Source organism: Ochotona princeps, chromosome 22 (assembly GCF_030435755.1).
Source record: "Ochotona princeps isolate mOchPri1 chromosome 22, mOchPri1.hap1, whole genome shotgun sequence".
Classification (NCBI taxonomy): Eukaryota; Metazoa; Chordata; class Mammalia; order Lagomorpha; family Ochotonidae; genus Ochotona; species Ochotona princeps.
In genome coordinates this window covers 10437449-10446519 of record NC_080853.1, presented here as the reverse complement: position 1 = coordinate 10446519, position 9071 = coordinate 10437449, and positions in this window count along the sequence as shown.

Genomic DNA, 9071 nt, shown 5'->3' with positions numbered 1-9071 from the left:
TGCAGCCCCTGTGGGTACCTGGATGAAGTTCCTGTCTCCTGGCTTAAGCCTAGCCCAGCACTGGTTGTTGCGGGCATTTGGGGAGTAAACTAAAAGGTGGAAGATTCTCTCTCTCCTACTCTCTCTTTACCTTTCTAGTGATGAACATAGTGGCTAAATCCGCACCTTGCATCCACCAGGATCCCGTCTGGGTGCTGATTCATGTTCAGCTGCTCCAGTTCTCATGCATCTCCCTGGCTTGTGGCCTGGGAAAGCAGTTGAGGATGGTCCTTGAAGCCCTTTCACCTGCATGAAAGATCTGGAAGAAGGTCCTGGCTCCTGGCTTTGAGTCAGCTCATCTCCAGCCATTGCGGCCACTTGGGGAGTGAACCAGTGGGCAGATCTTTCTGTCTCTCCTTCTCTCTGTATATCTACCTTTCCAGTTAAATATGCAAATATATATGTATATGTATATTTATGTGTGTGTATATATATATCATTTAGTGATCTATTTTCAAAGTCAGAGTTACAGAGAGAGGAGGGGTGGGAGGGATCTTCCATCCACTGGTTTACTCCCCAGATGACATATGGCCAGGGCTGGACCAGAGGATACAGGAGCTTCATCTGGGTCTCCCATGTGGGCAGCACAGACTCAAGCACTTGGGCCATCTTTTGCTGCTACTCCACAACCTTTAGCAGGGAGTTATTGGGAAGTGGAACAGCTGGGACATAAACCACTGCCCAGAAATGTTTTTCGAAAGAAATTATGGAAGAGATTATTATGCAAGGTACTTAGCATAGCACAAAATTAACTTAGCAGCCAATAGATGGTAGCAACAATTATTATCAGTATTTAACTTTCCTTCCCAACTCCTTGTGGACACCTGCTAGTCTAAGCCACCAGATCTCACCAGATCTCACCACTGGAGCCTGTGACTAAGCCTCTAGAGCTGAAATCAATTGATTAGAATATGCCCTATGATGAGCTGGTGAATATTTAAAAAGTAGATTGCTGAAAAAAACAAAAAAAATTTTTTTTGCCAATTTCTGTGGTGTAAATATTCCATCCATGACTGATTTCAAGCCACCGTCAGGCAGCACTGGCTGCAATCAGGAAAGTGGCAGAGTTGGCCCCTATGAGCGGCAGCTGTCTAGCCTGGGCACATACAAGGGAATGTGGGCGGGGCAAACACTTAAGGCTGTGCCTATGAGAGCAGGGATGATGGAGGACACAGTCACTGGGAATAAGATCTGAAGTGGGATTTTTGTCCATATGACTCTTTTGAGGGTTTTCTCAGTAAAAACAAAACAAACCAAAACAAAAACCCAGCAGGGGAAAAGAGACACAGGCAGAAAAGAAAGTCGGGGAAAGAGGTGGGTTCAGCTGGAGTGTAGCCTCAGCCTTGAGCCCAGAGAGTTCTGGAGCATGCGGTTGTCCTGGACTGAGCAAAGGAGCAGGAGTGAGGGGGACACAGGCTCCCTTTGGAGAGGACTGGCACTTCCTGGTGAGGGAATTCCACCAGCACAGGGGAATTCTCAGGAGAGGCGGCCAGTTGTGCCTTGAGTGGCTGACCCTCACAGTAGCCAGGGGTGGGTGTGCCAGCCTAGCAAGGGGTACGTGGGCAGGGCCCCTGGCATCACTTAGCATGTAATGGCAATGGTGCTGCCAATTCCCATTACAGTGCAGCTGACACAGATGAAGATGCTTGGAGTGTGAGATGCAGTGCCGCATGACCAGCATGGGGCTTGGTTGCACTGTGGCGGTGGTGGTGATGGGAGGAGGGGGGAGGACAAAGAGGATGCCAGATGTGCCGACAATTCTTGAAGTGACTAAAGGCCATGAGGCCCAAATCCCTATTTCTTCAAGGTTTGTCTCAGCAATGCCTTGTATGTCTTCAGAGCAGAAGGACTTAAAATTTCACCTTGCCAAGGTGATGAGAATATGATGGAGAGAATCAAAATACATCCATTCTGCCGGGAGAGTCCTGCTCTGTGTGTATTTGAAAACAATGTCATGGTGCACTGTGAGGCTAAGGGCTTGCTGATTCTCCGCCTCCAAACCGTCAAACCTGTGAGTAGAGTTCAATGCGCTGGCATGTGCCAGAAGTCCTGACAGCAACGGAATAAGTCCACTGTGCACCCAGGGGAATGCTGTTTACAGCTAAGGGCCTTGCTCAAGAGTGTACAGACGCAGGACTGTGGATGCATAAGCCAGTCAGTGGACTGTGTCCGGGGAAGAGTGTACACCTGCCCAGTGTGCACCTGTTTCTTCCTTCCAAGGCAGTGGAGAATGGCCCGAGGCCTTGGGGCCCTGCACCCACATGGAAGACCCGGGGGAGGTTCCTGGCTCCTGACTGCAAATCAGCTCAGCTCCAGCTGTTGCAGCCACTTAGGAAGTGAACCAGAGGATGGAAGATCTTTCTCTCTGTCTCTCCTTCCCTCTGTATTTCCAATAAAAATGAATAAATCTGGAAGGAGGGAGGGAGGGAGGGAGGGAGGGAGGGAAGGAAAGAAGGAAAGAAGGAAAGAAGGAAAGAAGGAAGGAAGGAAGGAAGGAAAAGCAAGCCAGTCGAGGCATCCTGCCTCAGGACCCTCTCCGTGTCATTCCAAGGCTTGTTCTGCTCCCAGTCCACCTGGGGCTATGGCTTCTTTTTGGCTGGTTTTGTCTGTGGTTCTATAACAGTCATTTTATATTATTCCAGTCAATAAGGGTTTTTCCCCTAGGTGTACAGAGTTGGCTTCTGTTGCAGACAACCCAATAGCAGGCCCACGCATAGCCCTGGGCAACCTGCTAGCAACAAGTAGAGGGCAAAACACTCTCCCTCTGGGAAGCCAGGGCAAGGGCAGCCCCCTGCCTTGAGCCAGACTTTGCCAAAACCCCCTGTTTCTGGTCCCTTCTTTGAAACCCTGGCTTCCTGGTAGAAGCTCCCCCTCCTGCTCTGGCATTGCTAGCAGAGCTGCACCGTCAGCAGAAGCGGAAAGGAGCCGGAACTACCTTCAAGTATCTCCGAGAGCACACGGAGACGTTGGAGCTCCTGCTGGCCAAGGAGGGCTGTAAGTGAGGTGTTCTTGTTCAGAGCATGCGTGGAACAAGTGATGGCTCAGCAAGTTCAGCATCAAAGCCACAGCTGATCCCCACTCCAAGGTCTATTTTTAGGTTGCCACAGGTGCTTGTTAGGACCACATGCCAGCACTACCAGACCCCAAAAAAAAAAAAAAAAAATGTGCTTAGAGAACTTATCAGTCAGGATTATACTGAGTTGTGTGTAATGGAAATCAGACAACATAAACAGGAAGTCTAGAGCGAAGCAGCCCAGGCTGGTAGCAAGTCTCAAAGAAATTCTTAAGGCCTGAGATTTTGCCACCCTTAGCAGCTTCCTTAGCTTTTGTCTTCAGTCACAAGATAGCTGCCCTGCTTCCAGAAACCTCACCTACATTCCAGGAAGGAATGACAGCAAACACAAAGAGAAAATGGCCTGTTCTTCCTGAGCTCCTGCCTCCTCTTGCATGAGGAAGACAAGAGATGCCCACTATCTTGTCCAGATTTCTGTTTCCATTCCCTTACTCAGAGCTGGGTCAGGGAACCACCTCTAGCTGCAAGAGAAAATGCAGTAGGGCTACTTTCTAGCTGGGCACACTCATCAAAAAGAATGGATGTAAGATTCTTTTTCAAAAAAACATTTTTATAAGATTTATTCATTTATTTTTATTGAAAAGTCAGATATACAGAGAGATAGATCTTCTGTCTGCTGGTTCATTCCTGCAACGGCCAGAGCTGAGCCAATCTGAAGCCGGCAGCCAGGAGCTTCTTCTGGGTCTCCCACGCGGGTGCAGGGTCCCAAAGCTTTGGGCCATCCTCGACTGCATTCCCAGGCCACAGGCAGGGAGCTGGACGGGAAGCGGGGGCCACTGGGATTAGAACCGGCACCCATATGGGATCCTGACACGTTCAAGGTGAGGACTTTAACCGCTACGCTATCACGCTGGGCCTGTATTTGTTGTTGAATCCCTTCCCAGCCTCCACCTCTTTCTTTCTCTGATAATGACCTTGTAATGATATTGAGCCACCAGGATTATTTCCTCATCTATCTCTCTGTCAAGTCCCTGTTGCCACGTAAGGCAACATACACAAGCTCTAGGGATTGGGCTGTGTATCTCTTTGGGAGGGGAAGGTATTTTATCTCCCGCCAGTGCAGCAGCACTGCTATGAATCCATGTCATTCTCCTGGTAAACCCAGGAGGTCGAGAGGAACATTTTGCCCATTTTTTCAGGCCCCAGGCTGTGTCTGTTTAAGTTGCCACAATAGCAAATCACCACGCTCAGCCGCTCCAAGGAAACATGCTTGGTCCCCTAGTTTTTTTGATTGTTTGTTTTGTTTTATTTTGTTTTGTTTAATATTTATTTTATTTTTGTTGGAAAGTCAGATACACAGAGAGGAGGAAAGATAGAGAGGAGGATCTTCCATCCGTTGATTCGCTCCCCAAATAGCCACAATGGCCAGAGCTGAGCCAATCCAAAGCCAGGAGCCAGAAGCTTCTTCCAGGTCTCCCATGTGGGTGCAGGGTCCTAAGGCTTTGAGCCATCCTCGATTGCTATCCCAGGTCTCAAGGAGGGAGCTGAATGGGAAGCAGGACTGCCAGACATGAACTGGCACCCATATGGGATCTCGGTGCATGCAAAATGAGGACTTTAGCCGCTAGGCTACCACACTGGGCCTGGTCCCCAAGTTTTTTGGGTAGGAAGTCCTGCATGGTTTTGACACCAAGGGATCTGCAGGACACCGTTCTTTCCAGTGATCGCCTGCAATGGGCACCAAATCCCTTTCCCGTCAGATCACTCTGATCACTCTTCTGCAGTCACGCCTCCCTCTGAATCTCCTCCTCTGCCTTCCTTTGCTGCTTTGCAGGATGTCTGTAGTTGCTAACACAGACATGAAGCTCTAGCTTCCTGTGACGTGTGTCTTGGCCTTTTGCAGAAGTTCCTGCTGCAGTGCTGTTCCCCTCACAGCCTAACCTGGGGGTGGGACGGGGGGAGCCTCACCAGAGGCTGAACAGATCAAGTGGCCCAGTCTTGGATCTCAGCTTCCAAATCTATGAGCTAAGTTAACTTTCTTTTCTCTGCACATCATCTAGCTGTGGGTATTTTGTAGCAGCGATGAAAGACATTTCAAGTCCAATATCTAAACTTCTTTGGGGACAGGTTTTGTCTGTTTATTCTGATCCTGTTTGTTTGTATGTTTGACCATTTTCCAACATGTTGCATATGCACCGCTGAAGTGGACTTTGTGTGAGGTGGTCCCTGTGGAAATCAGACCCTCCCTTTGGCCAGACTGTGCTGATCCGGGCATTGCTGGGTTAGTGACTCCTCCAGACTATTTTCCAAAGTCTGCATTCCCTGCAGCTCTAAACTGACTTCTCCCAGTCACACCAGGGTGTTTTTAGGGTACTCTTTCCTGAGGCCCCTGATGGTTTTCCAGCATTCTGACCAAGTCAGCTCTGGCCATTTCTGCCTGTGTCTGCAAGGACTAGGTGAGGAGCCTTCTTGTTTCTGGGGGGGGGGGGGGGGTTCAAAAGTTCCCTGAAATTCTAAGGTGTGGCTGAAGTTGACACTGTCAATAAGCACATGGGTGGTTTCTGATGGGCCAACCCCGTCTTGGGAACCTGCGGATTAGCTCTTGTGCCTGACCTCAGGGAGCCCACCTTTCCTCAGCTTGCTTTGAAAGGAGCTCCTCTTTCTCCAGTTGCTGGGCGCTGGATGAAATGAAGAGATCACCCTGGGGAGCCGCCCCGACCTCCGCGGGGGTTGCACACAGGGGTCCAGGGCGGCACCTGCTGGTAAGACACTGCACCTGCAGCTACGGAGAGGCACTGGCTCTGGTCTGTTGCGCAAAGCGGAAATGAGCATGGAAAGAAGGCAAAGTGCTGGTGAAGCTAAAGGATTCCAGCCTCCACATGGGACACGCCCAGATGGTCCCGGTTGGGAATTAGCACATGGGTTGCTTACCCCTGAACCAGAATCCCCCCAACCACCACGACCTTCCGCTGTATAGAACTACTTGCTTCCCAGTAAGTTCAACTGAGAGCGTGAAGGCTGCTCATTCCTGCTGAACTCCAGGCTTGACCCCTGGAGGAGATGGCCAAGGGATTTCCTGACTGTCACACATGATCATGGACAAAGTTTTAATGTCCCAAGGTTCACTCTGCTTACCTAGATACTGAAAATAGCTACCTGCTTCCATCTTGTGACAGATAAGGAAGATAAATATATGATGTATTGATCAGTAACAGGAGAAATTTTAAAATGTGTCACTTGATCCTGCTTTATTGATAATTATTCCTCTCTTGATATGTGTCTGTGACTGTTTATGGACTGGGGCATCCAGTGCTGTCTAGGTGATGTTTATCCAATAGGGACTGGACTTGGGGGTGATTTTTGCTGCCGTTTTGGCGCTTAATGTTTTTACGAAAAGAAACTGAAGCTGTTGATCCAACTGTTGGTCGAAGACTGACTGAGCACCCCTAATTCTCTTTCCTCCATTTACATGCCTCACTGAAATAACAAAGGAGCTACTGCAAAATTCTAATGAGAGCTGTGAAATGCAAACACCTACCTTTTAGGACTGGGATGTTTGGCACACCATGTTGACGGTGATGGTCAGCATTCTCCATCCACATGTACTCTAATGGGAGCTTTATTCCAAACGTCCGAGCCCTTTCTGTGCTGTGGACAGCACTTTGCAGTCTGCTGGCACCGAAGGAGATCTTTCCAGTACAACAGCTACAAATGGAGAAAACCCAGGCGAACGGTTATGAAAGAAACCATTTACAGATGCCCCCCAACTTGGGATTTTTGGGGGAGGGCTTATAATGGTGTGAAAATGATAAACATTTGAAAGAAACTGTACTTTAACATTTGAATTTTGATCTGTGGTAGGGATAGCACCAGGCAGGCCTGGCAGGACAACAGCTTCAAGTCAGACTACAGGTGCACCACTAGGAACTGATCCTCTGGGGGTGACATTATGGCATAGCTGGTGACAGCATGCTGGTGGCGCTGTACAGTGAGGAAGGCCTAAGTACTTGGGACACCCACATGGGAGACCCAGACGAAGTTCCAGGCTCCTGGCTTCAGCTCGCACCAGCTCTGGCTAGTGTGGCCCTTTGGGAAGTAAACCAATAAATGGAAGCTATCTCCCCCTATCTCCCTTCTCCCTTCTTCTTTTGCAGCCACTCTACTGTTTCAAATATATGAATATTTTTTTAACAAGAGAAATCCTACAGCTTGCAGTACTGCTAGCTGAGGATACTTAAAGGTTAGGTATGATTTTTGAAAATTCTCCAGCACACAATGTCCGCTCACATTTTTCTAGGAGCATAATTCTACCCAGTCTTACTTGACCTAGAAGTCTTGCCGTTGCTGTCTGCCCGGGGCCTGTCTCAGGCACAGCATTCTGGATTCTGGATTAGGAAGGAAGCCTGGGAGAGAGACAGGATTAGGGAAAGCAACTCACTCTTCCTTATGTTAACGTCATCCCTCCGCCTTCAGCCCAACATCCCTGTCCTCCACCAAGCTTGGCATCTCCTAACCTCTATACCCCTTTTCTTCCTCTGAGCAGCAGCATTCGATATGGTAACCTCTGGCCATGTTGGTTATTCTTCTAAAAAATGAGTTCTTTGCACTAGTCGTATTTCAAGGCTGACACAGGTAGTGGCTGGCCACTGTGCTAGACTGTAGATAACACTTCCATCTTCGCAGGCACTCTAGCAAATAGTGCTGTACTAGAGCAGAGATTGACAAAAAAAAAAATTGGTAAAAGACCAGATAGTAAATATTTTTGGCTTTTACTCCATCTGCGCTCCATTGCATCTACTCCACCGTGTCACTGCAGCATGAGAACTGCTCCAGACAATATGTGGAACATGTGTCAGAACACGTGGCTGTGTTCCAACCCAACTTCATGAATGTTGAAACTGAAATTCGCATCATGAGCCTGTGTCACAATTCACCTTCTTTTGATTGCTTTTGCAACCATCTCAGAAGGTTAGATTATTTTTTTAAGGACTTATCTATTTTTGTTGGAAAGGCAGATTTACAGAGAGAAAGGTCTTCCATCCGCTGGCTCACTCCCCAAATGACCGCGATGGCCAGAGCTGAGCCAATTCAAAGTCAGCAGGCAGGAGCTTCTTCTAGGTCTCTCATGCAGGCAATGGGTTATCCTCTGCCAATTTCCCAGTCCATAGGCAGGGAACTGAACGGGAAGTGGAGCAGCCAGGACATGAACTGGAGCCCATATGGAATACCAGTGCTTGGAGATCAAGAATTAGTCAGTAGAACTATTGTGCTGATCTCAGAAGGTTAGACTCTTTGTGGCTTGCAAGCTACATAGAAACAGGTAGCAGGCTGGATTAGGCTCGTTACCCATAACTTTCTGACCCTTGTCCTACTAAATTGCCTTTAAAAAAATTTATTTTTATTTGAAATATAAAGCTACAGAGAGAAGGAGATACAGAGAACTATTCTATCCAATGTTTCATCCCCCACTTCCCCTAAATGGCCACAAGGAGCCAGGAGCCTCCTCCAGGTTTCCTACATGGGTACAGGAGCCCAAGGCTTTGGGGTCATCCTCTACTGCTTTCCCAGGCTACAAGCAGGAAGCTAGATCGGAAGTGGAGTAACCAGGACTCAAGCTAGTGCCCATATGGGATGCTGGCGCCAAAGGCAGAAGCTTAGCCTACTACGCCATGGCATCAACCTCCCTACTATTTCCTTCTAGAAGGGTTTTCCATGCTATTAATCCAGTGAGCTCAGAGACGATGTGAAGACTAAGGTGTATAGTTCTAAAAAAATGTATTTTATTTTTACCTGAAATCCAGAGTTACAGAAAAAGAGACAAAGAAAGACAGAAATTTTCTATCTACTGGTTGATATCCCATATGGCTACAATGGCCAAGGCTGAGCCAGGCAGAAGCTAGGTGCCACAGTTTCATCCTGGTCTCTCAACTGGGTTCAGGGGCTCGGGACATGGGTCATCTTCCACAGCTTTTCCAAACACATTAGCAGGGAACTGGATCTGAAGTGGAGCAGTCAGGAC